The sequence below is a fragment of the Oncorhynchus clarkii genome, chromosome 25, assembly GCF_045791955.1.
Source record: "Oncorhynchus clarkii lewisi isolate Uvic-CL-2024 chromosome 25, UVic_Ocla_1.0, whole genome shotgun sequence".
Classification (NCBI taxonomy): domain Eukaryota; kingdom Metazoa; phylum Chordata; class Actinopteri; order Salmoniformes; family Salmonidae; genus Oncorhynchus; species Oncorhynchus clarkii.
Genome location: NC_092171.1, coordinates 320,993 through 343,258, shown reverse-complemented (window position 1 = coordinate 343,258; position 22,266 = coordinate 320,993). Strand labels below are relative to the sequence as shown.

The window sequence follows — 22,266 nt, the reverse complement described above, 5'->3', positions numbered from 1 at the left end:
CCAGTCGTAACTAACCTGATTCAGCTTAACAACCAGTTTACTATTAGAATTAGGTGCGCTAGATTAGCGTTGAAGCAAAAACCTACAGGACGGTAGCTGTTCAGGAATGTATGTTGTAATAAAAATTCTAATCTTAATTGCCGCATTTTAAATTGTCCTTTTGTGAGGCGCAGCCAGAAACTAGTTCTGTACGATGACGAGTGGTGGGGTAGATAAACCAGAACGATTCTCCATCATCGTTTAAATCTCGCTTGGGAACATTTAGGATTCCCAGTAGATTATAACGGCGATGGAGTGTATGTCGCCACTACTCAACTAGTATAGCCTACACTGTAAACTATAAGTCATTTTTGCCTCAAATACTTTGAGAAAGATTAAGGTAATATTACATATAAATTATAACTTGCTTAATCAGAGGTTAGTCAAGTAACTTGACATTAATAAAAAAGTACAACTAACTTAAATGTTTTGATTATTAAATATTGATGGTGTTTTTTAAGTAAGTGTTCCATTTATTTGAAATTGGCTAGTTTATTTGATTTAAGATTAAGTAATTTATAGCTTAATTTAATACTGTGTGTATTACATAAAAAACATGAAGATTTAACTTAATATGATTTGATAATTTGCTATAACTTCAATAAATCAGTTCACTGTGATGCCGAACAATCCCACGTTAAGTTAATGTAAAAATATATTTATAATTTAACAAATAGATTGTTTTTTTCTTCTCCCCAATTGTCACATCGCTGCAACTCCCCAACGAGCTTGGGAGAGGCGAAGGTTGAGTCATGCGTCCTAGAAAACATAACCCACCAAACCGCGCTTCTTAACAGCCGCCTGCTTAACCGTAAACCAGCCGCACCAAAGTGTTGGAGGAAACACCATTCAACTGACGACCGTAGTCCGCTTGCAGGCACCTGGTCCGCCACAAGGAGTCACTAGAGCGCGATGAGCCAAGTAAAGCCCCCCCCCTACATAGTAGAATAATAGTGAAGACATCAAAACTATGAAATAACACATGGAATCATGTAGTAACCAAAAAGTGTTAAAAACAAATCTAAATATATTTTAGATTTAAGATTCTTCAAAGTAGAAGAATCTTAAATCCACCCTTTGCCTTGATGACAGCCTTGCACACACTCTTGGCTTTCTCTCAACCAGCTTCATGAGGTAGTCACCTGGAATGCATTTCAAATAACAGATGTGCCTTGTTAAAAGTTCATTTGTGGCATTTCTTTCCGTCTTAATGTATTTGAGCCAATCAGTTGTGAGGTGACAGAAGATAAAAAAAAAAAAATTTGAAGTTGCACCTCCGTCTGTCATTTTCTTCCCGCATGTTTTGCAAGTTGCAATCCGCTTTTTGTTGATACAGCGTAGTCTTTATATCCGAAAATAATAATATTGGGTATCATCTTTCCAAGGGCTCCATCTGAATTCACCTGCCGACGTTCCTCTGCATTGCCACGTGCAACTTTTTCTCAGCTGGCACAATTTGATTGGCTGCTGTCCGATTCAAACTGTAATTCGTTAAATGAAGAGTTGATGTGCTGCACACTTTTTTTTATAGCATCATTTTTTATATTTGGGCTTGGGGAGGGTATCAAGTCAGTTCGAGTCAAAAGGCTCAAGTCCAAGTTAAGTCACAAATTCGAGTTTGTGTTAAAGTCAAAGTCCTCATATTCGTGACTCGAGTCTAAGTCATGTGACTTGAGTCCACACCTCTGGCACACACACACACACACACACACAATACATAGACATGGATTTAGTACTGTAGATATGTGGTAGTGGTGAAGTAGGGGCCTGAGGGCACACAGCGTGTTGTGAAATCTGTGAATGTATTGAAATGTTTTTAAAATTGTATAAACTGCCTTAACTTTGCTGGACCCCAGGAAGAGTATCTGCTGCTTTGGCAGCAGCTAATGGGGATCCATAATAAATACAAATACAAACATGGCACGATCGTCCTCCAGAAAGTAGTCCATCAGAACTTTTTCCCACTGACCTTTGACGATAGCGCCTGATAAATTCAGAGCACCAATATTATTGACTACAGTAGCAACATATTTGCAGTTCTCCATAGCTAACATTTTATCTTTCAAAAAAACTGCAGTAGAAAGGATTATCTACGCATAACGAGCAGCTCATTTTATCGACACAAGATGCTACAGAGCAGACTAATCTGAAACTAATCTCTCTGCATTTCCAGCCCACTCATTTTCTCAGCCAATCATGGCTAGCGAAAAAGTTCCTGTCTTTTTCTTTGGCTAAACCAACTAGGCTCGTAATTTAACAACTTTATTCATATTTACAGATGGAATAAAAGTTTGTTATTAAGGCACATGAAAGTTCACATGTTCAAGAAGGAATTTCTGCCCCAAAAATATTTTGTACGTTCAAATGGCTCTTCGATGAAGTCGTGACTTGCGACATATGCCTAGTTTCCTGAATCAGGTAACAAATAATCAAAGTGAAACGACAGTCCATCATTATTTTAAGACATGAAGGTCAGTCAATGTGGAAAATTGAGAACTTTGAACGTTTGTTCAAAGTGCAGTAGCAAAAATAAATCAAGCGCTATGATGAAATTGGCTCTCATGAGGACCGCCACAGGAAAGAGTTCTCTCTGCTGCAGAGGATAAGTTCATTAGAATTCCCAGCCTCAGAAATTGCAGCCATAATAGATGCTTCGCAGAGTTCAAGTGACAGACACATCTCAACATTCACTGTTCAGAGGACACTGAAGGAATTAGGCCTTCATGGTCGAATTGCTGCAGAGAAGCCACTACTAAAAGGACACCAATAAGAAGAGGAGACTTGCCTGGACCAAGAAACACGAGCAATGTACATTAGAAATCTGTCCTTTGGTCTGATGAGTACAAATTTGAGATTTTTGGTTCCAACTGCCGTGTCTTTGTGATACGCAGAGTAGGTGAACGGATGATCTCCGCGTGAGCGGTTCCCATGGTGAAGCATGGAGGAGGAGCTTGTGCATGGTCTGCAAGGCAATCACCTGACCTCAACTCAATTGAGATGGTTTGGGATGAGTTGGACCGCAGAGTAAAGAAGAAGAAGCCAACAAGTGCTCAGCATATGTGGGAACTCCTTCAAGCATTCCCCGTGAAACTGGTTGAGAGAATGTCAAGAGTGTACAATGCTGTCATCAAGGCAAAGGGTGGCTACTTTGAAAAATATCAAATGTAAATATATATTTTGATTTGTTTAACACGTTTTTGGTTACTACATGATTCCATATGTGTTATTTCATAGTTTTGATGTCTTCACTATTGTTCTACATAGTAGAAAATAGTACAAATAAAGAACAACCCTTGAATGAGTAGGTGTGTCCAAACTTTTGACTGGTACTGTATACAAAAGTATGAGGCCTTCAAATTAGAAACACCTGTTGCTGACAGGTGTATAAAATGTTGCACACAGCCATGCAATCTCCAAAGGAAAACATGGGCAGTAGAATGGCCTTACTGAAGAGCTCAGTGACTTTCAACGTGGCGCCGTCATAGGATGTCACCTTTCCAACAAGTCAGTTCGTAAAATGTCTGCCCTGCTAGAGCTGCCCTGGTCAACTGTAAGTGCTGTTATTGTGAAATGGAAACGCCTGGGAGCATCAACGGCTCACCAGCGAAGTGGTAGGCCATACAAGCTCACAGAACGGGACGGCTGAGTTCTGAAGTGCGTAGTGCATACAAATTGTCTGTCTTCGTTTGCAACACTCACTACTTAGTTCCAAACTGCCTCTGGAAGCAACATCAAGCCTAAGATCACAATGCTCAATGCCAAGCGTTGGCTGGAGAGGTGAAAAGCTCACCTCCATTGGACTCTGGAGCAGTGGAAACGCGTTCTCTGGAGTGATGAATCACGCGTCACCATCTGGCAGTCCAACGATCTGGGTTTAGCGGATGCCAGGAGAATGCTACCTGCCCCAATGCATAGTGCCAACTGTAAAGTTTGGTGGAGGAGGAATAATGGTCTGGGGCTGTTTTTCATGGTTTGGGATAGGCCCCTTATAGTTCCAGTGAAGGGAAATCTTAAAGCTACAGCATCCAATGACATTCTAGATGATTCTGTGCTTCCAACATTGTGGCAACAGCTTGGGGAAGGCCCTTCTTGTTTCAGCTTGACATTGCCCCTGTGCACAAAGCGAGATCCATAGAGAAATTGTTTGACGAGATCGGTGTGGAAGCATTTCACTGGCCTGCACAGAGCCCTGACCTAAACCCCATTGAACACCTTTTGGATGAATTGGAACACCGACTGTGAGCGAGGCCTAATCGCCCAACATCAGTGCCCGACCTCACTGCTCTTGTGGCTGAATGGAAGCAAGTCCCCACAGCAATGTTCCAACATCTAGTGGAAAGCCTTCTCAGAAGAATGGAGGCTGTTACAGCAGCAAAAGGGGGGACCAACTCCATATTATTGCTCAGGATTTTGGAATGAGATGTTCGACAAGCAGATGTTGAAATACTTATGGTAATGTAGTGTATATTTCTCCCCTGCAGGAATGTGTAAGGCTATACATCTAGTGGGGCTGCTGTGGTATAATGCTGTGCTGTTGTTTGGAGGGCATTGAGGGAGGCCATGCAGGAGTAAAGGTGCTCTTCTGCTCTTCTGGGAATATAGTGAGTAACTGCATTGCTCTGGTGAATGCTGGTTGAGGCTCATCAGATGGGTGGTATCAGCCTGGTGGTTGCATGCGAGAGACAGCAGAAACAGGAACACACTACATAGTTTTTAACAGCAGGGCTTGCAGGTCCAGGGCCAATTTAAAATTAACGTCAAACGGGGTTGATGGCACTATTGTTTTAATGGGACCACACACCAGCTGACAAATCATCTCTGGAGGCAACAAGATGAGAAGGCAGCCACATTCATTTATTTTTAGGGGAAATGCAATTGCATGAATAATGAGGATGATGGATGGCCCTGATCAGCCCTATGTTGTGGAAAGGGGTCTAATAAGTCTAATTCAGTCTCAGCCTCTCACCCAAATCTCCTCTCCTGCCCTCCCCCTCTCAGTCAGTGTGTCTCAGCTGGCTGTGCTACAGATGCTAGGCCAGGGCAGGGTCAGGCCGGGCAGAGGTCCTGCCAGATTGAACACTGGCCCACCCAATCAGGATGGCTTAAAATATATTTTTTAAATAAAAAATTTAATCAATTAAATCTATCAATGTGCCCTTGAGCAAGGCACGTAACCCTAATTTGCTCCAGGGGTGCTACACTACTATGGTTGACCTTGTGAAACACTGCATGTGACAATAAAAAACATTTATCAAATTGTTTTGACCCACTGCAAATCATTGCTGATGCAAACTAGCGCAATCTAGTCACAAGTTAAGGCAAAACAAAGATCACTCATGTGCTTTTTCAAAAAGCCACAGATGGAGGATGAAGACAACACCTGCTCCACTACCACCATCAGCCGAGCCCAATCTGTCACTGAGTCGTCGTCAGCCTATGAAAAGGTTAGCATGGATACTGCTTAGCTTCCACAGCCAAGCTAACTCACCATCACCAAGCCCCTCCTCATCACAGTGAGCATGTCATCACGAGTCCACCTGCGGATTTGTCTGCAGTTGATGAACCACCTGTACAACCAAAAATGTGAATGTTCCCCACTACAGTGATCAATGGAAAATTGCTGTGTTTCTCATGGAAGTGGTATGGACAGTTTTGGCTGGAATACAGTTTGACAAGGGATGCTGTTTTCTATAAAATGTGTACACACAAATGTGGCCTGAGGCCACTATGGAAGGCTCATTTGTTAGAGATAGATAAAAGGATTGGAAGCTTCTTCACGAGACATGCTTCAACGACCAGGCTAGCAAACCACACTCCTTTGCACTGGACAAAGGGGCAAGGTTTGAGTAGAGACCATGCACCTGAGTATAAGCTAAGGTTTGAGTAGATGGCTGAATCTAGTAACCATGCCACGTGGTTAAACTCTTAGACTATCGATACCGACAGAATAAGAACAAGTCTTTGATATTAATTACTAGTCTGCAGCTCGGAATTCGGTATCATTGAACGCGAAGACCGACAACCACCAAAACATCTATCCTATAACGACATGAATGAATGTCACTCTGAACTATACATTCTAACCACGACAGAGAGAGAGAGAGGGGGCGGACAGACTCAAAACTTTTCAACAGAGATCCCGACGACACACTGATATTGATTGCAATTGTTCCCGAATGAGTGAGCGTTCAGCAGACCAGCTGGCTGGAGTGTTTACGGACATATTCACCTCTCTCCCTATCCCAGTCTGTTGTCCCCACTTACTTCAAGATGTATACCATTGTTCCTGTACCCAAGAAAGCAAAGGTAACTGAACTAAATGACTAATCGCCCTATAGCACTCACTTCTGTCATCAGGAAGTGCTTTGAGAGGCTAGTTAAGGATCATATCACCTCTACCTTACTTGACACCCTAGACCCACCTAAAAAAATTTACCGCCCCAATAGATCGACAGACGATGCAATCGCCATTGCAGTGCACACTGCTCTATCCCACCTGGACAAGAGGAATACCTATGTAAGAATACTGTTCATTGACTATAGCTCAGCCTTCATCACCATAGTACCCTCCATGCTCGGGGCCCTGGGTCTGAACCCCGCCCTGTGCAACTGGGTCCTGGACTTCCTGACGGGCCGCCCCCACGTGGTGAGGGTAGGAAACAACCACTCCACTTCACTGATCCTCAACATAGGGGCCCCACAAGGGAGTGTGCTCAGCCCTCTCCTGTATTCCCTGTTCCCCCATGACTGTGTGGCCACACACGCCTCCAACTCAAACATAGTAGGCCTGATTACCAACAATGACGAGACAGCCTACTGGGAGGAGGTGAGAGGCGCCAGGAAAATAAAATCTCCCTTAACATCAACAAAACGAAGGAGCTGATCGTGGACATGAGGAAAAAGCAGGGGGAGCACACCCCTAACCACATTGACGGGACCGCAGTAGAGAAGGTGGAAAGCTTCAAGTTCCACGGCGTACACATCACTGACGATCTGAAATGGTCCACCCACACAGACAGTGTGGTGAAGAAGGCGCAACACTTTTACAGATGCACAATTGAGAGCATCCTGTCGGGCTGCATCACCGCCTGGAATGGCAACTGCTAAATATGTGTATGTGACCAATAAAATTTGATTTGATGATTTGATTTGTTAAATATTGCAATGTGATTGCACACATTTCAACTTAAATATGATGGGCAGTGTTGTCATGGAGGTTATACACAGGTATACGCCACCCATTTTCTTTCAGTGGGCATTTCGTATTCTCACTTCTTAATCCCCACTGATGCATATCAAAGTAATGTAGTGTAATTGCCATATCAATTATGTAGTACAATAGCAAAATCATGCAAGTAGCCTACACAAAAACAAATCACGTGAAATATTTGGCAATATGGGCTTGAAAAGTGTTTGTGTGAAACCATAGCATACTGTAGGCCTATACAGCACCACATGGGTAGGTAATTACAAAGATTTCAGCACCGGACAGCTCTGCACTCCACTCTGTTCTCTGACTTCTGATATTCGCATTCACAACAAAAATTCTGCATTTATTCCCATGTCTCATGAATTCTACAGTTTAGCCTAGTCTCTTTATTTTGCTTCTCGATAGAATAACTTTAGGGACAGGCTATGAATGAAATAGCCTCACAGAAATCATGTGGCAAAGACTACAGCCTAGAAAAGTTATACAAGAATAGTAATATTAGGGTATAAATATGTGGAAACCATGGTGTAAGGAATTGAATGTAGCCTAGGCCTTTTTTTGTAACCCATAAATCTCCGTTAGCAAAACGCACAATACAGCAATGAATCAGCAGTGACTAGAATCCAAGCCTTCAGCTCCTGTGAAGTGTAGAACCTCCTTGAGTATCCCGTTTTAATGTAACACACCGCCACATAAGTATGTTCCTTTTCTTACCGCCGTGTTTATCTGGCTCCTTAGCCTAACATATCAGCCATAAGGGTTAGGCCTATTATTTCATTATTGATATCATGGTGAATGTATTTCACATTGCCATGATTGTGGGCCATTCAGAGTAGCCTAAATCAGTTTCTCATATACTTTTTCACACAGGATGCCTTTTATTCACCAGGCAGGCCATTTGGGATATACCCACTTCTCCATGCACCACTGATGTCTGGATGTTTATGTATTTTTGCTGGAAAATGTTGACCCAGTCAATTTCTGTCTACGCCTCTGCTGTGCTGTCAGTGTCACTCCTGTCCTATTTCTCCGGTGATATTTCTTGGCATCTGACCTGGATGGTACCCGGATGGTACACTTCGAGTACACTGTACCCTTCAATCATTCATGTATATGATTTATTTGATCTAAACTAGGTAACTGAGGAACTGCCCATACTGTGATTCCACAGTCCATTTCATGTAGGCCTATAAATTGCTTACAAAGTGTCCCCAGATAAATTGGACATGTGCCTACTTAAGTACTTAGTTACCTTTGAGTGCTGCAAGCAATGGCATGAAAAACCAATAAGATATATCAAAATATATTTGGACAAATCAACTCTACAAGGTTGATAAATACATGTAAAAATACATTTGTATTTACCATTGAGCTATAAAATAACACTTTAATGTATGTATGTAGTTAAATATTTTTGGGTTCTTATGTAGGCCTACCCTTTAATTTAAACATTTTGCGCTGAGCGAAGACGGGCGTATAGGCCAATGACCGTTGTTGTTTGATCCTACCGCTCCTTTCTTCTTTGTGCTGCATCAGTGCTACCACGGGCTATTCATACACATTCACAGCATCGTTTAGTAGGCGGGCTATGCAAAAACAAACAGGTTGCCGGTACAAGGTTTTGACAACTTTGTCTGGAGGAAAACTGAATTTGTATGCAGAACCATTTCAATAATTTGTTCGCTTTATACAACTTTTTATAGTCTGGTTGGTTCGAGCCCTGAATGCTGATTGTCTGAAAGCCATGGTATATGAGACAATATACAACAGGTATGACAAAACATGTAGTTTTACTGTTCTAATTACGTTGGTAACCAGTTTATAATAGCAATAAGGCACCTCGGGGGTTTGTGGTATACAGCCAAAATACCACGACTGGCCATGCAGCCAGCTTCAACCACTAGCTAGCTTAGCATGGCAAGTTAGCTAGCATGATATTGTAGTTATGATGGGTAGCTAGCATTACTAGCTCGTTAGCTAGCTAGCTTGCTTGCCTGCAACAAGTTCAAGAGTCATTTTAGTAGGCTCGGTACCCACGGGGCAAAAACTGCTTGAATCAACATTGTTTCCACGTCATTTCAACAAAACAATTATATGTGATGACGTTGAATCAATGTGGAAAACTGATTTGATTTGCAAAAAGTAATTAACATAAGGGAATGTACTTTTTTCACCCACATTTTTACCTAAATCCAATATCATGGTGCCATTTTTAGTTGATTTCATGTTGAATTCACGTTAATTGACAACTCAACCAAATGTAAATCAAAAATAGACGGACCATTACCGTTGCAGTCTCCGGGAGGACGTCCGCCGGGAGCTAGCTTGTCGGGACACAACTCTCTCCCTTGATGAACTGATAGACATGTCGATTCGACTGGACAACCTGCTAGCTGCCTGCGGGCGTTCCGAAGGGGTCCTGTCAATTCCACCTTCCAGCCCTCCCGCTCCAACTCCGATGGAGTTGGGAGGAGCTGCATCTAGGGAGACCGGAGGAGGAGGCTCCTCCTGCGCCTATTGTGGACGGAGAGAACACACTTCGGACCGGTGCTGGAGGAGTCCCTCTGGGAGTCGAGCTAGCCGGCGGAACACTTCTCGGCCACCCCAGGTGAGTACCAGAGCTCCCTGTTGGTCACATGTTTTTGTTTATTTTTTTCCCTGCGTTTTTTCCCTCTCTTCAGCATAAGGCGCTAGTCGATTTAGGCGCAGCTGGTAGTCGATTCAGGCGCAGCTGGTAGTTTTATGGATCGCGGACTCGCCCGTAAGTTGGGTATTCCGTTAGTGCAGATAGACCCACCTGTCCCCGTGCACTCCTTAGATAGCCGACCGTTAGGGTCAGGGCTGGTCAGGGAGGCCATGATTCCGCTGGACATGGTAACGCAGGGGGATCATAGGGAGAAGATCAATTTCTACCTTATTGATTCACCTGGGTTTCCAGTGGTGTTGAGGGCTTCCTGGCTGGCTATTCACAATCACCTCATTTCCTGGAAACAGGGGGCTCTTCAGGGGTGGTCAGACAAGTGTTTGGGTAGGTGTATATGAGTTTCCATCGGTGCCACGACGGTGGAGAGTCCAGACCAGGTTTCCACCGTGCGCATTCCCCCAGAATATGCCGATTTGGCTATCGCTTTTAGTAAGAAAAAAGCGACCAAATTACCACCCCATCGACGGTGGGATTGCGTGATAAACCTCCAGGAGAACGCTGCACTTCCCCGGAGTCACGTGTACCCACTGTCACAGGAGGAGACGTTGGTTATGGAGACATATGTCACGGAAGCTCTGAGACAGGGGTACATTCGGCCCTCCATGTCACCCGTCTCCTCTAGTTTATTTTTTGTGAGGAAAAAGGAGGGAGGTCTGCGTCCGTGCATTGATTATCGAGGTCTCAATTCGATCACAGTGGGATCGAGTTATCCGCTACCTCTCAGCGCTACGGCGGTGGAATCATTCCACGGAGCGCGTTTCTTCACAAAACTGGACCTCAGGAGCGCGTAAAATCTGGTGCGTATTCGGGAGGAGACGAGTGGAAAACAGCGTTTAGTACCACATCAGGCCACTATGAGTACCTCGTCATGCCGTATGGGTTGAAAAATGCTCCAGCCGTCTTCCAATCCTTTGTAGATGAGATTCTCAGGGACTTGCACGGGCAGGGTGTGGTAGTCTATATTGATGACATCTTGATTTATTCTGCCACACGCAGAATGTCTCCCTGGTGTGCAAGGTTCTTGGGCGACTGCTGGAGCATGACCTATACGTCAAGGCTGAGAAATATGTGTTCTCCAAACAAGCCGTTTCCTTCCTGGGTTATCGCATTTCCAGCTCGGGGGTAGTGATGGAGTGTGACCGCGTTAACGGCGTGCGCAATTGGCCGACTCCGACCACAGTAAAGGAGGTGCAGCGGTTTTTAGGGTTTGCCAATTACTACCGGAGGTTTATCCGGGGTTTTGGCCAAGTAGCGGCGCCCATTACCTCACTGCTGAAGGGGGGGCCGGTGCGTCTGCGGTGGTCGGCAGAGGCTGATGGAGCCTTCAACCAGTTGAAGGCGCTGTTCACTGAAGCTCCCGTGTTGGCGCATCCGGACCCTTCGTTAGCATTCATAGTGGAGGTGGATGCGTCCGAGGCTGGGGTTGGAGCCGTGCTCTCTCAGCGCTCGGGCACGCCACCGAAGCTCCGTCCCTGCGCTTTCTTTTCTAAGAAGCTGGGTCCGGCGGAGCGGAACTATGATGTGGGGGACAAGGAGTTACTAGCTATGGTAAAGGCCCTGAAGGTGTGGAGACACTGGCTAGAGGGGGCTAAACACCATTTCCTCATCTGGACTGACCACCGCAATCTGAAGTATATTCGAGCAGCGAGGAGACTGAATCTGTGTCAGGCTAGGTGGGCCATGTTCTTTACACGCTTTAGATTTACGATCTCTTATAGACCAGGTTCCCTTAACACTAAGGCAGACGCGCTGTCCCGTCTCTATGACACCAAGGACCGGTCCATCGAACCCACTCCCATCCTTCCAGCCTCTCGGCTGGTGGCCCCGGTGGTATGGGAGGTGGACGCAGACATCGAGCGGGCGTTGAGGGTTGAACCTGCGCCTACACAGTGTCCGACCGGCCGCTTGGTGTCCGTGATAAATTGATTCGGTGGGCTATCACACTACCGTCTTCGGGTCATCCGGGGATTGATAGGACAGTGCGGGGTCTTAGGGGGAAATACTGGTGGCCCACCTTAGCTAAGGATGTGAAGCTCTATGTCTCTTCCTGTTCGGTATGCGCTCAGAGTAAGGCTCCTAGGCATCTGCCTAGAGGGAAGTTACAACCCCTCCCGGTTCCACAACGGCCATGGTCCCATCTCTCGTTAGATTTCCTTACGGATCTTCCCCCATCTCAGGGGAACACTACCGTTCTGGTCGTTGTGGATCGGTTCTCTAAGTCCTGCCGTCTCCTCCCATTGCCTGGTCTCCCTACGGCCCTACAGACTGCAGAGGCTCTATTTACCCACGTCTTCCGGCACTACGGGGTTCCAGAGGACATCGTATCTGATCGGGGTCCCCAGTTCACGTCCCGGGTTTGGAAGGCGTTTATGGAGCGTCTGGGGGTCTCGGTCAGCCTTACCTCTGGTTATCACCCCGAAAGTAATGGGCAGGTGGAGAGAGTAAACCAGGAAGTGGGTAGGTTTCTGAGGTCGTATTGCCAGGACCGGCCAGGAGAATGGGCGAGGTACGTCCCGTGGGCAGAGTTGGCCCAGAACTCACTTCGTCATTCATCCACGAATATGTCGCCATTCGAATGCGTACTGGGCTACCAGCCGGTTCTGGCTCCGTGGCATCAGAGTCAGACCGAAGCTCCTGCGGTGGAGGAGTGGGTACAGCGCTCTAGAGAGACCTGGCGGGCAGTCCAGGATTCTCTCAGGCAGGCCAGTAAACGGCAGAAGAGAAATGCTGACCGCCACCGCAGTGAGGCCCCGGTGTTCACACCAGGGGACAGGGTCTGGCTCTCGACCCAAAACCTGCCCCTCCGCCTGCCCTGCCGGAAGCTGGGGCCGCAGTGTGTGGGGCCATTTAAAGTCCTGAGGAGGATAAACAAGGTGTGTTATAGATTGCAACTTCCCTCTTACTATCGCATTAACCCCTCGTTTCATGTGTCTCTCCTCAGGCGGTGGTAGCTGGTCCCCTACAGGACGGTGAGGTACCGGAGGTCCCTCCACCCCCCTGGACATCGAGGGGTCCCCGGCGTACACAGTACGAGCTATTCTGGACTCGAGACGCCGGGTGAGGGCCTGCAGTACCTCGTGGACTGGGAGGGGTACGGTCTGGAGGAGAGGTGCTGGGTACCGGGGAAGGACATTTTAGATCCTTCCCTCTTGAGGGATTTCCACCGCCTCCACCCGGATCGCCCCGCGCCTCATCCTCCGGGTCGTCCTTGAGGCCGGGGTCGGCGGTACTGTCACGAATCTCGCCAAAGATGGTGCCTCTTCCTGTTCGGGCGGCGCTCGGCGGTCATCGTCGCCGGCCTATTAGCTGCCATCGATTCCCTTTCCGTTTGTTTCTGTTTATTGGGTTTAATTGGGTACACCTGCTTTGAGTTAGTGTTTGTTTGTGGGCACTAGGCCCGCTGGGTATTTGTGCGGGCTTGTTCTCTGTTATTTGGTTTTGGTGTATTAGTGTTTAGTGTGATCTATATTTTTCCGGACAGTTTTAGTCCTTTGTATTTTGGACGGGTTGTTTCATGCGCCCTTGTGTTTTGCATGTCCGTGTCTCCACTGTCTTTGGAATAAAATATCCACGTACGGAATTACCTGCTCTCTGCGCTTGACTCCTCCACTCACCATTCCTAGAAGTCGTAACAGTACTAGCTAGCTAACTTTACCCATATTCTCTCTAACAGAGTTTGCTGCAACGAAGCAACATTACACCAGGCATGTTTTGAGAAATGTAAGCTAAGCTGACCAGCTTAGATACTGTGATTTGTTTGGCCTTAAAAACAACAGAGGAAAATTATTAACATTGAAGGACAATTCCACAGTTTTTGACAAGTGGTTCCTCAATCACTCAGAGTTAGCTAGCTAATTCCTCAAAACAGTTAGCTACAGTATTTGAATGTTCTGTATTTGAAGTGTGTTGTTTTTAAAACAATGCACAAACAAAAATGAACAGTTGCACCTCAAATGTTGAATAGTAGCTCAGCTCAGGGATTTGAACTTGCAACCTTCCGGTTACTAGTCCAACTCTCTAACCACTAGGCTACCCTGCCGCCCCAATGAGTTACCTCTGGTTCGTTCAGCCATTCCTATGAAAATGAATGGGGAAATAATTATTTTGACAGAGAGGAAGCAGAGAGGAAGTGGGTCTACAACAGAAGCCATTTGGAAAGTCTGTATAATAATATTTTTGCTGTAATACTTCAAAATTACTCTCAGGCTCTCTGGATTGGGCCTTTAGCTTGAAAATGTTCCTGAAATGTTTTCCTTCTTTTGCAGACAAACAATAATTTAATTTCTCCAATTCACTGAGCCCCGACCATGCTATGGAAGTGTAAACTCTGCTATTTCTCCTGCCACTGATTAGGTAATCTTCTCAACCATTACCGATTAAAGCCAGACTCAGTCAGTACATTTTTTTATATTAAACAAAAACAGAACATTTGATATATCTCGAAATGGATAGAGGAAAGCTTAATTTTCCATTTGTGTCAAGTGATAAAAACAAAGTTCAGTAGCTTTGTTATCAAATTGCAAGTCAGATTTCTCCAGGTAATTATGATACATCGCCTATGTTGATCATTTTCTTGTGCACATTCTAGGCCTATCTGTTCCTCTGATCCCTCAATGACTACAGCAACACATCAACAATACAAACAGACCTATCTATATCGCTCTTATTATAAACAATACTAATTATAAATGAGAGTTGAGTGATACAGAATAAAAAAAGTGTAATTTAGCTGACAAATGTGTGCGCTAACGGTTCATATTGGCTACTGGCTGTAAGTCCATAGCCTAAGTGTCTGTCTGTGTAGTATTGGTATTGTATTTACTACAGTGTTGTGTGTGTTTCTATGTTACAGTTTTGTGCAGATTATCACTTTATCACAAACCAGAAACTCCGACAATTCATGTTAGAACAAAACACAGACCGCTTGCTAGCCATATCCAGGGATACATTGCTAAAGATAGAGATTTCAGCACGAGGGTCCACTAGCCTACCTGCACCTTTCAGACTCTGTGACTCCACTCCGTGACTCCATTTGTACACAAAACAACAAACTTAGTTCTCTCTGTCTGTTGTAACAATAGGCTATTACAAACATAAGTACGACACAATCAGGCAGTCTAGCAATTTCATGTTCAATTTAGGCAAGCTGTATGAAGCCTATGCAGCATATCAAACAAGAAATACAGACAGGCAGTCAATAGCAATGAAATGTTATTTTTTTCATAATTGAAAACATTGGTTAAACAGGAGGCAGACTGCTGGCTATATAGCAGCATAAATATAAAGATTAAAATCATCACACAAAACGCTAATTGTTTTTGCCCCAATGCAATGTGTAGACTGCGTCTTGCTTGTGCTATTGCAATATCCGTTACAACAGACAGAGAAGGTTAGCCTTCATATATACATTTTTGGAATGTACATTCAAATCGCTGCAGGGTTTTCATTTAAAAACATGCATGTTTTGAGCAATTCAGAGTCATCCTCTTGGAGTAAAGCTGGTAGATATCTTGAAGACAGCTGTTCAATCTGTGTTCACATGTGGTAGTTACAATAAAACATTGCTAAATCATTGATTAAAGAATGAATGGCATCACTTAAAAAAAATAAGTAGAGGCCACAAAACGGTATTTCTCAAAACTAAGGATTCAAATCTCGTGCTGTTCTTCTCTAATCATCTCCTCAACCAATTTCCTCAATATGCCTCATATTTCTGAACAGCTTATCCTCAAATGTCTACCAGCTTTACTCCAAGAGGACGGCATTGAAGTGTTCAAAACTTGCACAGTGGGTTAACAAGCATGGTTTAAAAGTCTAGGCAGTTGTGACAGTCCTTATAATCACCAACTGTTCAAATCGGTGACTGTTTTTTTGTTCCTTTCTCAGGAGGAAACACCTCAAGACGGGGACGTACATGCTGTTCCATTCCATCCAGGAAGAATCTACATGGTCCTTGAAGAGAAGGTGGTGGAGGATTTTATGCTGGCCTGATGTTATGTGTTTATATGGACTACTGTACTCGCTCCAAAAGGAATACCTAAAATGCATAAAGAACATGTTTGACTTCATACAGAAAGTGCTTCTGAATTAAGATGGTGACTGATTGAAAGCACAGCTCCTTTAACAACTATAAAAGACTTGGTACATTGCATGTGCTTGCTAAATATACCCTTGTGAAAGGTGGGTCAGAACTACAGTTGAAGTCGGAAGTTTACATACACTTAGGTTGGAGTCATTAAAACTCGTTTTTCAACCACTCCACAAATGTCTTGTTAACAAACTATAGTTTTGGCAAGTCAGTTAGGACATCTGCTTTGTGAATGACAAGTATTTTTCCAGCAATTGTTTACAGAAAGATTATTTCACTTATAATTAATTCACTGTATCACAATTCCAGTGGGTCAGAAGTTTACATAAACTATGTTGACTGTGCCTTTAAACAGATTGGAAAATCCAGAAAATGTCAATGCTGTAGAAGCTCCTGATAGGCTAATTGACATCGTTTGAGTAAAGGAGGAGGAAGCCACTGTTCCAAAACCGCCATAAAAAAGCCAGACTACGGTTTGCAACTGCACATGGGTACAAAGATCGTACTTTTTGGAGAAATGTCCTCTGGTCTGATGAAACAAAAATAGAACTGTTTGGCCATTGTTATGTTTGTAGGAAAAAGAGGGAGGCTTGCAAGCCGAAGAACACCATCCCAACAGTGAAGCACGGGGGTGGCAGCATCATGTTGTGGGGGTGCTTTGCTGCAGGAGGGACAGGTGCACTTCACAAAATAGATGGCATCATGAGGACGTAAAATTATGTGGGTATATTGAAGCAGCATCTCAAGACATCAGTCAGGAAGTTAAAGCTTGGTCGCAAATGGGTCTTCTAAATGGACAATGACCCCAAGCATACTTCCAAAGTTGTGGAAAAATGGCTTAAGGACAACAAAGTCAAGGTATTGGAGTGGCCATCACAAAGCCTTGACCTCAATCCTATAGAACATTTGTGGGCAGATCTTGAAAAAGCGTGTGTGAGCAAGGAGGCCTACAAACCTGACAACAGCTCTGTCAGGAGGAATGGGCCACAATTCACCCAACTTATTGTGGGAAGCTTGTGGAAGGCTACCCGAAATGTTTGATGCAAGTTAAACAATTTAAAGGCAATGCTACCAAATACTAATTGAGTGTATGTAAACTTCTGACCCACTGAGAATGTGATGACAGAAAAGCTGAAATAAATCCTTCTCTCTACGATTATTGTGACATTTCACATTCTTAAAATAAAGTGGTGGCCTTAACTGACCTAAAACTGGGAATTTTACTAGGATTAAAATGTCAGGAATTGTGAAAAACTGAGTTTAAATGTAGTTGGCTAAGGTGTATGTATAAACTTCCGACTTCAACTGTACTTTGAAAGACAATTGGGTCTTTGTAACTTGGCAATGTCGATTTTCCTCTCCAGGGAGGAACAGCTTTTGCTGGGAAATTTCATTAATGCATGTGCTGCATAATATTTGTTTTATTAATATATATTTTTGTCACTCAACTGAATTCAAGTTCTTGGTGTTAAATCCAAAACATATTTAAGTTCTGAAGTCCATAATGACGGACTGCAATTTCACTGAACACGTGTACAACACACAGGCAGTTGAATACTGCAACGACAACGGTCGTTGTCAACTGGTATTGGCCACTTTACCAATTTTTTTTTTTTTTATATACGAGATTACAGAGTGGGTGCTTTTTTTAGGTCAGAAATATAATAGTTCAGTCTGCAAGTCACACCAGTTTGGTGTTTTTACATGTTCGTTTTAGGAGGTCTAAAATGGGCTGTCTACTAGGACAAAGTTGTTTATTTTTCTTCAATTTAAGGAAAATGTTCCATTGTTGATGAGAAAGTCCCAATGGCATTGCAGTACATAATTGTGTTGATTTACTTCCTTCATCTACTTAAGCCAGAAATATGCTAAATTTGTACCCCAAATAATAAAGTAACACAATACAATAACGAAATGTTCAATAAACTTAATAATTTTGATTTTCGAATTGCTCTTATCAGGTTGTCTACTTAAAAAACAAAAGTATTTCTTCATGTTATTTATACAAACATTATTTCAGAAAGATCTTTTTTTTTAAATAGGTAAGTTCTACATGCTTATTGAAACTACGATACTTTAAAATGTTCATTTATGCAGACTTAAATGCTAAGTAATTAACCAGTTAACCTGACTTTATTCTTTGTATTTGGGTAAACAAATTACCAAGCTTATTGCACAATTGAAAAATATATTTTTTACTTATTTTCATTTGACACCAAAATATTGAATTACAAAATGTAAGTATTTGAAGTTCAATGAACTTAATATTAATGTCTCATCACTAATATTTGTTGCATTTAATTAACAATGAGTTTCAAGCTTAATGTACCTTTGACTTACTCAAAATGTTCAAGTGGTTATAACTTAAATCTGGACCCTCTAAAGGGTCACAGTGACTATCTGCTTGAGAAATGACTACAAAATCACTTCAAGTAACTGTACTTGCCACAGGTTTCAACAAAAGTTGAGTAATGACAGCCATTGGGGTTTACAGTGTATGCAAAGGCCACAGCTCAAACATGTTGACACCTTTAAAGGCCCCGCATGGTCATTCCGACATCTGCATTGGCCATACAGCATTTATGTTGAAATAAATTCATTAGGCCCTAATCTATGGATTTAACATGACTGTGCAGGGGAGCAGCCATGGGTTGGCCTGGTAGGACACCACCCCCCCCCCCCCCCCCCCCCCCCCCATTCTGGAGCGAGGCCCAGCCAATCAGAATGAGTTTTCCCCCCCTCAAAAAGCTTGAGACATCTGTGGCATTGTGTTGGATGACAAAATTGCACATTTTAGAGAGGCCTTTTATTGTCCCCAGCACAAGGTGCACCTGTGTAATGACCATGCTGTTTAATCAGCTTCTTGATATGCCACACCTGTCACGTGGATGGATTATCTTGACAAAGGATAAAATTTGAGCACAACATTTGAGAGAAATAAGCTTTTTGTGCATATGGAACATTTCTGGGATCTTTTATTTCAGCTCATGAAACATGGGCCCAGCACTTTACATGTTGCATTTAGATTTTTGTTCAGTGTATAAACACAACTGGAGACATGGTAGCTAGCGAGCAGTGGCTCATTAACTGTAAACAACTTTATCTAGCTAACTAAGTAACTAAGTAATCTAGCTTGGCTAACTGTGGAGCAATACAAATTCCTTAGTTTAAGTTGATTAGATACTGCATCACTTTTTTCTAGCAAATGTGAAGCTGGCTAGTGTCTTCATTAATGTTTACATTTCTATTTTATTTTTGGTGGTCAAGTCACATGGTTAGGAAAAATTGTCTCTGCTATGGATTCACATATAACATTGACACTGAAATGTGAGACAGAAAGAAACCAAAAAGTACCCAACGACTACACACAGCAATGGCCTGTGTGCAATTACCTGCATCTCCCCGACAGATGTAAAGCAGATTTGAGAGGCCCAGAATTTATGCAATAAACCAAAGATATTATAAATATCTGAAAAGGGAGAGAAGGTTATTTTTTTTTAATCTTATTTGACTTCACACAGTTGTGCATGGGAGACCGTTGAGCTGGGACATTTCCACTACTGCCCCCCCCCCCCCCCCCCATGCTTTGGTGCAATGTGTTTGAAATGTGCTGTAAGAAATGAATGGATTTAATGTTTAGAATGAGTATTGGGAGGCCATTACGGAACATAAGAAAACTTTACGAGCCGGGAATAGATACATTTTTACTCATACTGCATAATATGTTTTGCACTGTGGGGGGAGGGAAAGCACAGAAAGCACACAGCAATCAGTTATACTAATTAAAATGCACAGGCCCAAAATAGCTAACGAGCTAAAGGTTAAGGCTATTCCATCGGATCGCACAACAAAGGGGAAAAATAAAGCATTCTTCTTCCTGTGTACCAGCTGACTGATGTACCCTGGCCTACATTTCTATTATCTGTTTTTAGAGAATGAGTCTCTTTTACCCCCCACATGACTCTGCTAATATGGCCGTCCTGTTATGTCAGTCTTTTCTGTGGCGTGCATCACCAAAATATGCCCCCATAGGATGACAAGGACATGAGTTCCCATCATGCAACTTAATTAAAGCCATTTCCATGTTCGGGGGGTAGCATATGCTCAGGGTTTAACATATGGAAAGGTGTGTTGTGTGGGATTCGAATAGGAGAACACAACATCGGAGAAAGGAGAAGCACACAATTGGTTTGTGTGTTCATGGAGCCTGCAATCCAAACTGAATAACTTGGATTGAAGGCTAGCGGATTGAGCGATCTGAAATATTTTATTTTTATGTGACACTCTATCAGTGCTTGAAAAGGGCCAGGCAGTCTGTGTGTGGTTATGTGCTGCTCAAATCATACAAGCAGACAGAATACGACTGCCCGTTAACTTTTGTTTCAGTCGTCATGGTATGACTCTGGCACTCTAGCTCTGACTACAACCTGTCTTGGATACAGGAGAAGTTAGAAATTTGAGGCCAAGAGATCCATGCAATGTGTTATTCATGAAGCTAGATCAGTATATATCACTGAAACTTCTCCACAGACAAAACTGAGGTAGTAGCTAGATGAAAGTACAAGGACAATAACAGGGACGAACATAGTCACTCTTTTGGATAACTCCACACAGTCAGTGGCAACTGAGTTTGCTAATGGTTATCACTTTGTGCTAGACCCAAGGTGGCAGAAGTGGAACATTACTAGTGCTCTCTCGAAAAAAAACCTAATACAGAAACCATTAACTAATAACAAACTAGTATAAGCAACAACCATAAAGGGGATGGGAAAATAGGCCTGCATATTTTCACTCCAGGTACAGTGAACGACACAAATCCCAGCTTTGATTACATGCTGCTTAACCTGGAGGTTAAAGCTAGCGAGTGTTTTAGCTGGACTTGGTCACAATGGGTCCACACACACACACAGACGCACACACTAGACACACACATACGAGCCACAGTCCCATTTGTACCGGTAATCCCATTTTTACAGTGAGCTCTTCTCTCTCCGCTCTCCCTCCTCAATCACTCTAATCATCCGTGGGGCCGGGAGGATAATAGTCCTGATTGGACGAAGCGGCCCGCTGCCCTCCCTGATAATCACTTAGATACACATGACAGGATAACTGCAAGGGGACTACGCCACATCCACAGGTTGCTCCCGGCTGCTCCTCAGTCTCCTGCCACATGGGCCGACTCTGGCTTGGCATGGCCTGCTAACCTGGCCCGTACTCCCTGTATCTACCCCCACCCATCACCCTCTAAACTAACACATTACAACAGCCTTCTGGGAGGGAGAGAAGAGTAGCAGATCCATGTTATATCCCATTTCCCTTAATGCTTTAATCCCCCCCCCCCCCCCCCCCCCACACCCAATTCGGGGAATTGTTTTGGGGAAAGCTCTTGACCGTTTACATGACGCCACACGGAGCTGCTGAGGACTGAGTAGCTGGCCCGCACGCTTGGTTAGCTCCCCGGGTTCCGGCACCATCGCTCTCTGGACAAGGCAAAGATGATAAGGGGACCTAGCTGGACCTGGTGGGCAGTGATTGGAAGAGGCAGTCTCTGAGTCTCATGACGTGTAATTGTAGAAGATGGGGAATGAGTATAGTGCTGGATGGGATGGCACAGTCTGGTAGGAGGCACCACAGGGGTACTGCCTGATGGAATTCCCCTCGTGCTTTATTCATAAAGTGGCAATTGAATAAGGGCAGCAAAAACATTTTTTTAACGAAGTTGCTAATTACTAAGGGGTTATTGTGCAATTGAATGGAAGCTTGGCAACTGTTGTTTCAAAGGCCTGCATCATCGTGACTGCTGGTCAATACGAGTCAGTTTTAATAAGCAAATCTGTTGTTAAATGTGAAATAGGCCTAATTTCCCAAGTAATTCCTAACCCAGAGAAGTTTTGTTTGAAATTCTATATGCATCCGAGATCCCTGTAAGGAGGCAGGCAATGTGGTTCCATTCGTCTCGTGGCTTGAGAAATGAGGAATGGAGAGACTGTGCCAAATGAATGTAACATCCCGTCAAGCATAATGATGACAAAGAACAACCTCCAGGGCTTACTGTATGACACCATTTTCTCTCTCTTTTCTACATGCAAATAGTAGGTGAAGGAACCGGCACTAAGCTCCAGTGCACTCTTCAACCGTAATCACCCATTCTAAACCAATTCATCCACTCTTTACCCTGTTTTGGAGAACTGTTCCCTTCCTTCCATAATCCACACCACAACTCAT

At 43.7% G+C, this 22,266-nt stretch overlaps 1 protein-coding gene across 1 annotated transcript in view; it reads right to left on the bottom strand.

Annotated features, from left to right (window-relative positions):
- LOC139383491 (MAM domain-containing glycosylphosphatidylinositol anchor protein 2-like) overlaps nt 1–22,266 on the bottom strand; it is a 240,466-nt gene that overhangs the window by 149,811 nt on the left and 68,389 nt on the right. The window lies entirely within an intron of this gene.